Below are 13,208 nucleotides of genomic sequence, written 5' to 3'. Positions count from 1 at the left end.
GACCCCTTATTAATGTCACTTGTTAAATCCACTTCAACCAGTGTAGATGAAGGGGAGGAGACCGGTTAAAGATGGATTCTTAACCCTAGAGATAATTGAGACATGGATTGTGTATTTGTGCCATTCAGAGGGTGAATCGGAAAGACAAAAGACTGAAGTGCCTTTGAACAGGGGTCTGGTAGTAGGTGCCAGGTGCACTGGTTTGTGTCAAGAACTGCAACTTTGCTGGGTTTTTCACACTCAACAGTTTCCTGTGTCTATCAAGAATGGTCCGCCACTCAAAGGATATCCAGCCAACTTGACACAGCTGTGGGAAGCGATAGAGTCAACATGGGCCAACATCCCTGTGGAACACCTTTGACACCTTGTAGAGTCCATGCCCGGATGAATTGAGGCTGTTCTGAAGGCAAAAGGGGTTGGGGTGCAACTCAAATATTAGGAAGGTGTTCCTAATGGTTAGTATACTCAGTGTATATATGTACAGAACAAAAAATGAATGCAACAGGAAAAGTGTTGGTCCCATGCTTCATGAGCTGAAATAAAATGTATTTATTCATTACAAGCACCATGCTCTACCAACTGAGCTGCAAAGGACGACACGTTTCATGTAGAATACACAAGGTGCAATTTTCACATTTGTGCATCAGCAGTTTCTCTTGTTATGCCAGTCACTCACTTAGTCATGTCAGCTAACTGGTGTCGGTCTGGACTCGAACTCGATTTGCTCCGGTCTTGGTATTTAATACCGGTCTTGACATGACATTTTTCTTAATAAACTATGTGTGCTTTTCATGACATTTTTTTGAATTTTTATGAATAAAATAAATGAAATAGTAGGCCAATTCCACAGCCCAGTAGATACAACTAATCATTTTGGTTGTGAAGTGCATTAGCAAAACGCTTTGTCCTTTCTTTAGAACAAAATGCAATTTACCACTTGGCTGTCTATTATATCGCCTTGTCACAGGCCCTCCCAGTCAACACCACCTCATAATATTGCCTGCTACAGTTGTTCGAGAGATGTCCAGATTCCAGCCAAACATGCAGCATAGAGAAGACCAGCAATGGGGCCCTCGTCAACATCATGCAGACATGCCTTCGCAGTGAGCCTTCTTTTGAATGGAACAGTCAGCCACTTGTTGGCAAGTATCCGGCCAGACCCCTACAAATGCAGAAGCTAATCCAATTCACTATTTTGATACATTTGATAACCTAATTGTGAAACACAAGACATTATTTGTTGCTCATTTTCTACTTCTAAAATGCATATAATGTCCAGGGCATAACCTAGCTTGGTGGAACCAGCCTGATCGCTGTGTTCACCATTCTATTTCACTTTATGATATCTGAAGTGAAATGCAAAGGTGAATGCAGCAATCAGGTTGCTTCCACCAACGCTAATCGTAACCACCACTGATAATGTAATCAGTGCTCTGTGTTTGTATGTGACCGACCAATATCTTTGACGAGGGGCCAGGAGCTGATATGCGCTGCTATGCGGGGGCGCTGGCAACGGCCTCACCCCAGCCTGTTCATGCTCACCAACGGTTGTCGATTGGGAGAACAAGAATTAGGTGGGTTTAGTCTGACTTGTTCAAACTTCAACATAGGTGATATCTGACACACAAACATATACTATTACTAACTGCCATTGGTAATAGAACAGTGGCTGTGTATGTGTTCACAGGAAGATGTATGGTGACTTGCAAGATGATGTGATGAAGTCCAGACTGACAGATGGGCTTGATACTGATGTCTCTAAATGGAGAGAGACCTGGCACAACATTTTTACTAGACAACTTTTACTTGTGTTGTCTTTTTCTATTATTGAATTGAATAGTACACTATCAGTCAAAATGGGGAGGTTATTGTAGTTATTGAACTCAACCTGCAGTATGTTTGTTTGTTGTGATTGAGTGGGCAAGATTCGGACAGATGGGTGTGTCTTGGTGGTGGCAAGGACACACCCAAATCAAACCACACCCCCAAGCCAACTCACTTTTGGCTTTTGTCATGGCCGCCAGCATTTCTTGAGGAGCAAGACAAAACACAAGGCCAAATCAGCGGGTGCAGTTCCCCTTAAGACCCCTTTTCCATCCAGAGATCAAAGCCTTTACTTATGCCAAATGTTTAAGATGGAAAATGGTAGAAAAAATGTATATATGCCTTAATTTCCCAGAAATATAGACTCTTAGCTTTCATTTGACGCCCAATTTGATGTGCTCCTATGTTGGTGCTCATGGGACCTTTTACATGGAAATGCCCACATATACACACAGAATGGGGTCCTGCCGGTTCTGTTCATCTGTCCATTACAATGATCTGTTCATCTACAGTCTTTGTTACGGCACCTAGGGAAATGTGTGAACAATGCCATCTGATCTGGGTTCAAGAACACAGAACAGTCTGTGCTTTTCTCTACTAGTACATTGTAGGCCTATACAAAGTAAACAAGAGTCAGACTGACAGAGGGAGGCAAAACAGAGAGACTACCGTCCCATCCAAACACAAACACCTGCCTTATTTTGTAGATCAAAGGCTAGTAGGAAATCCTTATTTCCTCTCAACTGCCCACTTCAAAGAGTGTTCATCATATTATCTGTGGTGCAGCAAGTTAGGACCTTGACCGGGCTTCAGTCTGTCCCCAACACAAGGCCACAGTATCTCACTCCACTATATACCCCTATAGAACAACTATAATTTAGTCCCTAACCTTTTTGGACCCTTTGAAAGTACCGCAGTGCTGTTCTGGGAGTGAATAATAATAAGAGGTTAAAAACATTTTGCTAACACTGTCAGCTGTCGCTGGCCATCAGAGTTGGGATTTGCAGAGGAAATGAGTAAGCAACCTATGAGCAACATTTGCACAATCGTAGGACTACAGAAATGTCTGATGGAATTGAAATCACTCGATACACTTACTGCACTAAATGTTCATCTCTTCACTAAAACAAGGAAAAACATATCACATGATCTTTTATTAGCCATGCGACTGTCTAAGGTATCCTTTTGTATTTGTATGTATTATGGATCCCCTTTAGATGCTGCCAAGACAGCAGCTACTCTTCATGAGGACCAGCAAAATGAAGGCAGTTATACAATTTTAAAAAAACATTACAATGCATTCAACAAATACAAGTAGTGATGAAGTCAATCTCTCCTCCACTTTGAGACAGGAGAGATTGACTTGCATATTACTAATGTTAGCTCTCTGTGTGCATCCAAGGGCCAGCCGTGCTCTCCTGTTCTAAGCCAATTGACATTTTCCTAAGTCCCTCTTTGTGGTACCTGACCACACGACTGAACAGTAGTGCAGGTCTGACAAAACTAGGGCCTGTAGGACCTGCCTTGTTGATAGTGTTGTTAAGAATGCAGAGCAGCACTTTATTATGGACAGACTTCTCCCCCATCTTACCTACTGTTGTATCAATATGTTTTGACCATGACCATTTTACAATCCAGGTTACTCCAAGCAATTTAGCCACCTCAACTTGCTCAATTTCCACATTATTTATAACAAGGTTTTGTTGAGGTTTAGGGTTTAGTGAATGATTTGTCCCAAATATAATGCTTTAATTTTGGAAATATTTAGGACTAACTTAGTCCTTGCCAATCATTCTGAAACTAAATGTAGCTCTTGGTTAAGTGTTGCAGTCATTTCACTCTTTGTAGTAGCTGACGTGTATAGTGTTGAGTCAACCGCATACATAGACATACTGGCTTTACTCAAGGCCATTGGCATGTCATTAGTAAAGATTTAAGGGGCATAGATAGCTGCCCTGGGGAATACCAGATTATGTCAGAGAGGCTTCCATTAAAGAAAACCCTCTGTGTTATGTTAGACAGGTAACACTTTATCCACAATATAGCAGGGGGTGTAAAACCATAACACATAAGATTTTCCAGCAGCAGACTATGATCGATAATGTCAAAAGTCGCACTGAAGTCTAACAAAACAGCCCCTACAATCTTTTTGACATCAAGTTCTCTCAGCAAAATCAGTCATTTGTGTAAGTGCTGCGCTTGTTGATTTTGCCTTATGGATGGAGCTTCATATAAACATACAGGCTTTGTGGAGAACACTAAGCAGATAACAATCATGCTTCCTTATGATTCTTCCCAAATAGGCACCTGTACTATCAAATGTTCCCTATTGTATAACTATAACCCCCCCACCACCACCTTCATGACAAGTCAAGAAAACTGGGCTTTCCTCCCACCTACACCTCCTCCGAACCAAAATGCCTTCTCAGCCTAATCACCCACATGAAACCACAACTGAGTCCCATCCCATCTAACCACGATTTCACCCTCCAGCTAATCTGAAGAATGTCAGGTGGGCTACAGTGCTTTCCTTCCAGAATCTGGTTCTGATCCAAATCATCCACTTGGAGACTTGTCAATAACGGCCTCTGTGATTGGCTATGGCAGGGAATCTAGGAAAATCCAGGATACTGTGGGATTGTTTTCTATTAGAGTGGATGGCTACAACAGTGTGATGTTTCAGACTGTTATACTCCAAAGGATAGAATTCCTTGTACAATTAAAATAATCTAATTAGAGCCATCTGTGCAGACATCCGTTTCTTGACTGATCAAGGTTCATTAAATTGAACTCGGGAGACAGTCCAACCAGCCTGCAAATAGTAAAGCAGGAACTGAGTAAACAACCCTAATTATTAGACACATGGCTGATAGAAAGACTTACGCAATATTGGTCACATCTTGTTATTTGTGTTAAATTCAGTGGAATACTAAATCATAGTCCTTGCCAGGCATTTATCGTTACCAAAGGATGGGAAAATGACTCTGGCCAGCTTGTTCGCTTCATTTGCAACTAATCAAAAGTACAAATTGGTTACCAAAGACTGCAAAACATGTCATTATAAGAGTCCATCCATTACGGAGCTGAGATGTGTAGATGAGGGATGTCAATGGCTCATACAAGCCCACAGGGCAAAATGTGGCTAATATTAGCAGAGCAGTGAAGTAAAGTCAATGTTTAGGAAGTAGTTAACGACACATTCATGTGTTGAGTCATTTATTTCCCTCTTTCGGGCGTCAGAACTACCACTGAGTGTTTTCCAAAAGGCCTCTATGGCAGGAATGTGAGCCAGCCAGCCAGGCAATTCTCCACAGTACTAAACTGCCATAGAGAGAGAAGGAAAAGGCATTCATACCAGAGACCTCGGGGAGGTTTAGCCAAAAGGCTGTCGGCCATCCATTCGGCCATGAGTTAAATGTCCTTCCTTGGCAAAGGAAATGTGACAACAGCAGATCCACTGGCCTAGGCCAAGTGCCCAAGCTACGTATCCACAACACTAAGATAGTAGTAGGACAGTAGTGGCTCCTGCTGTCTCCAGCACAGTTGAAATCCTTGGATTAAACTTTACTTTTCCCGCCTGCCCCCATTAGATTTGGGAGGGGTTGAGGAGGAGGAAGAGGAGGAAGCTCACTTAGAATAGCCAAGTGCCCCTGAGTGCTTCCAGCATGTTAAGCAGCTTACAGCCATAGCCCAATGAAGCAGGGATTTTCTATTGATGCGTGAGGACAAGTCTGTTGTCTTGTCTATTTTGGATATGTCGTTGTTGTCGAGTGGTCCAAATGTAGACGCAAAAGCATACACATGTTCTGGAAAAGGAATGACAAAAACAACAACTTCACGCCGCAGGACAAATCACCACGCCATATATTTCACACCACTTAAAATCACACGCCAGTAACAAATCCAATTTACATAGGACTTTACCTATGCAGGGGAAGGGGGTACTAATGTTTTCCTTGTTTCGATGAGAGGTATATCAGGCACATGTACAGTACCACCTAGTTAGTCATCGTTATCACACTGGTATTGACGGGACTGTCTGCTGCCCTGAGGATGCCGCTGATCACCCTTTCTGTTGCACAATTAAGCAGGCCCGACAACCGACTCATGCAGATCATATTACAGGAAGAGAACACAGGGGGCTTTGTTCCCATTGGAGCACAACTATTGTCTGAGATTATTAACAGGTAATAACGAATATTGATTGGATGAGTGGGAGGGGTGAGCAGCAGGGTTTAGATGAACAGAACTACTGACAATAGGAGGTTAAAAGAGTTGCGAGTGCATTTCCTATGGTGTCACCTTTGAATGTGATGATTAAAGTGTTGCAACTGCTTCAACTTGAATTAGCGCATAGTAACACCACATATAGAACAATGAGACAGATATTTCACTGGATGTATACATGTGAAGCATCCGCTTGGCGTTTCCACTCACTACCAAATATGTGACCGACCGCCTCGATTCGGTCTTATGTAGCAAAATTTGAAACTGTGTTTTTTTTACATTGGATAAAAGCAGATACACAGAGCTACAAAATGGTATATCATACAATGCATTTGACAAACAATGGGAAAGTAATTCAGCTATTGAAAAACTTGTAACCTCACTTTTGAGAAAATGGTCTTTGAATGTTTTGGTACCTACTGGAGAGCTCTTCTTTGTCTACACCCATTCAGCATCGTTCACACCCTCTTAAAAATGTGCCCGCATCCAAACTCTGGCCATTTTACTCGCCCTATCAGAGCTAGTTAGGCTGTTTTTATGTTATCCAGAGCATTGGTAACTGTAACTGTGCTGCTGGCAACAATTTATCTATGCTTTCTTGCCGACGTTTACTGACACCGGCCATATATTCAACGGGTGTTGAGCGTTCGTAAATTCATCAGTTATTCAGCGCTCTGGCACACTCAGACGAGAGTGCTCTGAAATCAGAGTAGATGGCCAGACTAAATTTACGAACGCACCCGAAATGGTTACTTGCAGAGTAGATGGAGTCTTTTGTTAAGACATGTAGCTAGCTAGCTAAACAATGAACTATCATCGCAACTCATGACGTTACTACCCTGCATGAATCTACAGGTAGCTAATCAACCAGATTCAATGTTAGATAGCCAAGCAAATGGCTCGGATATACAAATAATAATATCATACATGCAGTGGTAACCTGTCATTCAGGGCAGAGCCCAACCTGTTTTGAGCCACACATTTTTTGCAAAAAATAAATCATATTTATTCTCTCAAAACAACTATTAACTCGGAACTACGAAAACTTGACTTCAGTGAGTTCAAGACAACTGGGAAGTCGGGAATAAACAAGCTCAGACTGGGAAAATACGTTTTGAAGGGTCATCCAGTTCGGAATTGTAAATCCGGCCTCTTTCTAGAGCTACGACCTGAAAATCAATGACATCACCATGATTCGACCTTGTTTACTCCAAGTTCCCAGTTGTTTTGAAAGAACCATAAATCCAGAGAATGCCAAACATTGATGACAAAATTTGCCCACGAAGAACCGCCGTGCCACCTTCCTGTTCAAGTGAGCACAGCACAACAAGGTGAGTCCAAAAATGTATTGTATGCTGCTGCATAAATTATGTAATATGCCAGGGAGATATGTATACTGTAGCTAAGAAACTAATACTAAGTGTATGTTGTGTAGTAAGATGTTGGTAGCCCATGTGCCTCACCCTAATCATTTGGTCTATTTACCCCTCTTAATTTGCCTACTGTTCTGACTTTATGGTGCACATGTAGCCGATAAACTGTTTTAGAGAAATGTAATCATTGAATATTGTAAGAGCTTTTTTTGTCTGCTTATATGCCCCCGTTATTTATCCTACGGTTCTGACTTGGTGTACAGGGAGAACACTGTAAGAATGGCCTATGTTCGGAATTCTGTCGCTGTACATTTGAAAAGTGCTAGGGAAATAGTTATGACTACGTCCGTCCTAGCTCGCTCATTAATGATTTAATGGAAATTACAGATTGCCCCTTGTCCTTATGCCATAGTTTGTGCATCTCAATTATCATTAAAAACCACATTTGTTTAAGCAAGTCAGCCATATCAGCTATGTTTTTTAAAAAGGCAGTAAATGAGGCTGAATCAACTGTTTCACTGCCAGACAAGGCTCCTCTGATAGCCAGGTGTAGCAGTGGTAAGATGTTGGGACTGCTGTTGGGGCTGCTTTACGTAGACTGTTTGTGGGCACCGTTTGTCACCGTTATAGTGCAATGCTGGCATGCATCCCACTTTTATGAATTTTTTGCCCCACCAAGATTTACATGCTAAAATCACCACTGCATACACATAACGTTAGCTAGCGAGGCAGCCAGCTAGCATTAGCTAACTAACAGTACACTTCGGCCTCACGAGTGGTGCAGTCATCTAAGGAATTGCATCACAGTGCTAGCTGTGCCACTGGAGATCCTGGTTTGAGTCCAGGCTCTGTCGCAGCCGGCCGCGACTGGGAGACCCATGGGGCGGTGCACAATTGGCCCAGCGTCGTCCGGGTTGTTCTTGTCCCATCGCACACTAGCGACTCCTGTGGCCGGGTGCAATGCACCCCGACACGGTCACCAGGTGTACAGTGTTTCCTCCGACACATTGGTGCGGTAATTTAACATTTTTATTTGTATTTACAGATGGCATACAAGTCTGTTATTAAGGCACATGAAAGTTCACATGTTCAAGAAAGCATTTCCATCCAAAAAATGCATTTCGATTTTTAAAAAAGTGTTTACTAGTAGGCTGTCATTGTAAATAAGAATGTGACTTGCAAAGTTGACTTGCAAAGTTAAATAAAAGTGTTAGATGTTTTATTATTATCATTATGATTTTTTTAACCTTTATTTAACTAGGCAAGTCAGTTAAGAACAAATTCTTATTTACAATGACGGCCTACCAAAAGGCCTCCTGCGGGGGTGGGGGCTGGGAGTAAAAATAAACATAAATTAAATAAAAATATAGAACAAAACACACTTCACGACAAGAGAGACAACACAACACTTCATAAAGAGAGACCTAAGACGACAACATAGCATGGCAGCAACACATGACAACACAACATAGTAGCAGTACAACATAGTAGCAGCACAAAACAGGGTACTAACATTATTGGGCACGGACAACAGCACAAAGGACAAGAAGGTAGAGACAACAATACATCACGCAAAGCAGCCACAACTGTCATTAAGAGTGTCCAGGATTGATTCTTTGAATGAAGAGATTGAGATAAAACTGTCCAGTGTTTGTTGCAGCTCATTCCAGCCGCTAGCTGCAGCAAACTGAAAAGACGAGCGACCTAGGGATGTGTGTGCTTTGGGGACCTTTAACAGAATGTGACTGGCAGAACGGGTATTGTATGTGGAGGATGAGGGCTGCAGTAGATATCTCAGATAGGGGGGAGTGAGACCTAAAAGGATTTTATAAATAAGCCTCAACCAGTGGGTCTTGCGACGGGTATACAGAGATGATCAGTTTACAGAGGAGTATAGAGTGCAGTGATGTGTCCTATAAGGAGCATTGGTGGCAAATCTGATTGCCGAATGGTAAAGAACATTTAGCCGCCTGAGAGCACCCTTACCTGCCAATCTATAAATTATGTCTCTGTATTCTAGCATGGGTAGGATGGTCATCTGAATTAGGGTTAGTTTGGCAGCTGGGGTGAAAGAGGAGCGATTCCGATAGAGGAAACCAAGTCTAGATTTAACTTTAGCCTGTAGCTCTGATATGTGCTGAAAGAAAGACAGTGTACCGTCTAGCCATACTCCCAAGTACTTGTATGAGGTGACTACCTCAAGCTCTAAACCCTCAGAGGTAGTAATCACACCTGTGGGGAGAGGGGCATTCTTTTTAACAAAACCACATGACTTTTGTTTTGGAGGTGTTCAGAACAAGGTTAAGGGCAGAGAAAGCTTGTTGGACACTAAGAAAGCTTTATTGTAGAGCGTTTAACACAAAATCCGGGGAGGTGCCAGTTGAGTATAAGACTGTTTCATCTGCATATAAATGGATGAGAGCTTCCTACCTGAGCTATGTTGTTGATGTAAATTGAGAACAGCGTGGGGCCTAGGATCGAGCCTTGGGGTACACCCTTGGTGACAGTCAGTAGCTGAGACAGCAGATGTTCTGACTTTATACACACAATCTTTGAGAGAGGTAGCTAGCAAACCAGGCCAAAGACCCCTCAGAGGCACAAATACTCCTTAGCCGGCCCACAAGAATGGAATGGTCTACCGTATCAAAAGCTTTTGCCAAGTCAGTAAAAATAGCAGCACAACACTGCTTAGAATCAAGGGCAATGGTGACATCATTAAGGTTGCAGTGACACATCCATAACCTGAGCGGAAAACCAGATTTCATACCAGAGAGAATACTATAGACATCAAGAAAACCAGTCAGTTGATTATTGACAAGTTTTTCCAACACTTTTGATAAACAGGGCAAAATAGAAATAGGCCGATAACAGTTTGGATCAGCTTGATCTCCCCCTTTAAATAAAGGACTAACTGTGGCTGCCTTCTAAGCAATGAGAACCTCCCCTGAGAGGAGAGACAGGTTAAAAAGGTCAGAGATGTGCTTGGCGATTATACTGTAGGGGCAGCAACCTTAAAGAAAACAGGGTCTAAACCACCCAGATGTTTTTGGGGGGTCTAGTTTAAGGAGCTCCTTTAGCACCTCGGACTCAGTGACCGCATGGAGGGAGAAACCTAAATAAAAAATATACAACATTAAATATGTTCAAACGGCTCTTCTGTGAAGTAGTGACCCGCGACATACACCTAGTTTCCTGAAATGGGTCACATGTGGTAGTGAGAAGATGGGACGAGATGGATTGTGGCAGATTTTCTGCAAATTTTCGCATCGATTAAACATTTGATCTCAATACAGTTCTGTTCCCAAAACCAAAATATGTTATGAACAGAGTGAACTAAGGTTTGTAGACTTTACCCTTCGCAAAAGTTTTTTAAAATCACGTTGTTTACAGTAAGTGCAAAGGCAAATTGAGTTATTGCACATGTGCAATTCACAGAGTAGGCGTTGCCTTACGGAAATATGCAAATTATGCTAGAACGTGCCAATAGGATCTCGCTAGCTAGTGCTTGGCTCTGCCCCCCTCTTTGCTTGTTCTGCTCACTATGGCTTATTTGTTTCCAACAGGGCAAAATGTGGCTCATATAAGCAGAGCAGTGCAGTAACGTCAATGTTTAGTAAGTGATTAACAACACATTAATGTGTGAAGTCATTTGTTTCCCTCTTTCGGCCTCAGAACCACCACTAAGCATTTTCCAAAAGGAATCTCATTAAACCTGATGTTAATGACTGGGTCCTTCAGGTCCACAGGCTCTTCAGCTAACTACTGTTATTGACTAATTAAAGCACAGCTCATGGGTTCCAATTGTGAGTCACAATTTTCAATAAAACCAGTCATCAGAAAGACGAAAAGGTTTAATGGTGAAACTAGTCTCAATGTGGCTTTAATAAGAGTGCTGGTCTAGGATCAGTTGTGCCTTCTAAATCACACAAATAAGAAGATCAGCACTACTACACCGAGCCACTTTCTGAATATGGGACCTGGTTCTGCCTGGGGATTCGATATGAACTCTATGAACTGATGTAAAAGAATGATACATTGAGGTCTCCTCTCCTTGGTCCTAAATCAATTACTAGTCCTAAAAAAACAGAAACAGAAACAGGCAGATAATTACAACATTCCTCTTGTAAATCCCATCCTCAAGGCTTTGTCCTTTTGGATATTTTTAAACCTCACTGCAATGTCACTTCCTGACCTTCATTTCAGCAAATTCCCTGATGGGATGGATGCTCATCCAGAATATCATTGTAGGCTACTGGCAGAGGAGTTGGAAAAGGTCTTGATACAAGGTGCATGATAATCACACGTTAAAGATGATTCCAGATTGTCTGTGCCTGACTTGGGCAGGAGCACACATGAGCTGAGTACCACCACCTAAAATGTTCCACTGCTTCAACTCCTGCACCCCTTATAGAATATTAGTTCAAAAGTATTGTGGCGCTCCTGTACCTAAGTACCGGCTGCCAAAAAAATGAGTACGGGCTGCTTTTCAGTCCAAGTCATGCACTGCAGATAGTGACAGCGTGATGATGCAACTTGTATGTACGTCACTCACCAATCAATTTTCGCATCATTAAAGGATAAACTGACACTGTACCACTAAATATGACTTAAAATATGAATTAAGTGTAGGCCCCTTTGCAGACAGTTATGTTTCAAGTCAGAAGTCGGCCATTCAAATGCAGCAAAAGTAGACTGTCATTCATTTCTCAGGTAGTCATTGGTTAGATGGGGTTATAAACATAAGTAGCCTTCCACTGTGTCTGAGGATGCCGAGTTATCACTTGAATGGATAGCATTTTCTAGATGTTTATTTTTTTTACTTCAATTTCAACGCGTAGGGAAACAATTCACATAAAATAGTTAGATCAAGTATGGAAAACATTGCTAGCTTACCGATGTTTCGTTGTATTGACCATGTCTGCAATTTTTTTGCGCAGGAAATAAATGATACGACTTCCCTATGCAACAGAAAACCCCGCGTTCCTATTGAGACAGATGATGTTAGCCTAGGATGCTCCGCGTTGAAACTCCTTGCTAATACAGTAGATGAGATCGAGGTTTAGAACATAAGCAATGGAAAGTCAAAAAAGTGCTGTGTATGCCCGTTCTCTTCTTGAATGCAGTCACTCAGACGGATGCTCAACGCTCCTCCCTGCAGCAAGAATGAGTTTTGGAGGGAAGAAATGACCGTACTGGAATCCGAGCGCAAATGGGCCAATTGTGTTTCGCAAAACCAGGCACTGGATTATTTTATGTCAGCACAGTGAACAAGTTCCCTGATAGACTGACGTCCCGAGACAGACCGCTACAGAAGAATTATAATTATAACACGTTTCGGGGTTAGAAGGATTGTGCTAAGCATAATTTAGAAATTCGAGAATCAGTGGAAAGCCTTCTTGAACCGCAGGGAATCTTACTGATTGTGCCTATAAAAAGACCAATAGAACATACTAAAACACAGACACACACTGTTCTATGCAACATACTTTTCTTTTATATTTTAGTGTGATGGCCTACAACACCAGGACAAATGGTGTTCGTTTTTATAGGTCCTTGTGTGTGATGGTACTATAAGGTCTATCTGGCACATGTAGAAGTGTGCTCGCTCCGTAACTGCAAATTGGTGGCAGTGTGGGATAACCAACCTGTGGTCTCTTACCTGTTAGAAGTGTTCCCATGTTACATTGTGGTTTATGCCTGGGGTCTTAGTCCTGGATCTGTATGTGTGCATACTACGGCCTCATCCAGAAGGTCTGGATCTGTATGTGTGCATACTACGGCCTC

General features: G+C 42.1%; 1 protein-coding gene across 6 annotated transcripts in view; it reads right to left on the bottom strand.

Moving 5' to 3' along the window:
* Window positions 1–12,594, bottom strand: part of osbpl6 (oxysterol binding protein-like 6) — a 61,919-nt gene extending 49,325 nt beyond the window's left edge. For all 6 annotated transcript variants that reach the window (XM_024414186.2, XM_024414191.2, XM_024414190.2 and 3 more), the window contains exon 1: window positions 12,318–12,594. The gene's annotated coding sequence lies outside the window, so the exon portion shown is untranslated. The remainder of the gene's footprint in view (window positions 1–12,317) is intronic.
* Window positions 12,595–13,208: the final 614 nt, after the last annotated feature.

This window comes from Oncorhynchus tshawytscha, linkage group LG03, assembly GCF_018296145.1.
Source record: "Oncorhynchus tshawytscha isolate Ot180627B linkage group LG03, Otsh_v2.0, whole genome shotgun sequence".
Lineage (NCBI taxonomy): Eukaryota > Metazoa > Chordata > Actinopteri > Salmoniformes > Salmonidae > Oncorhynchus > Oncorhynchus tshawytscha.
This window is presented reverse-complemented; position numbering and strand designations above follow the sequence as displayed.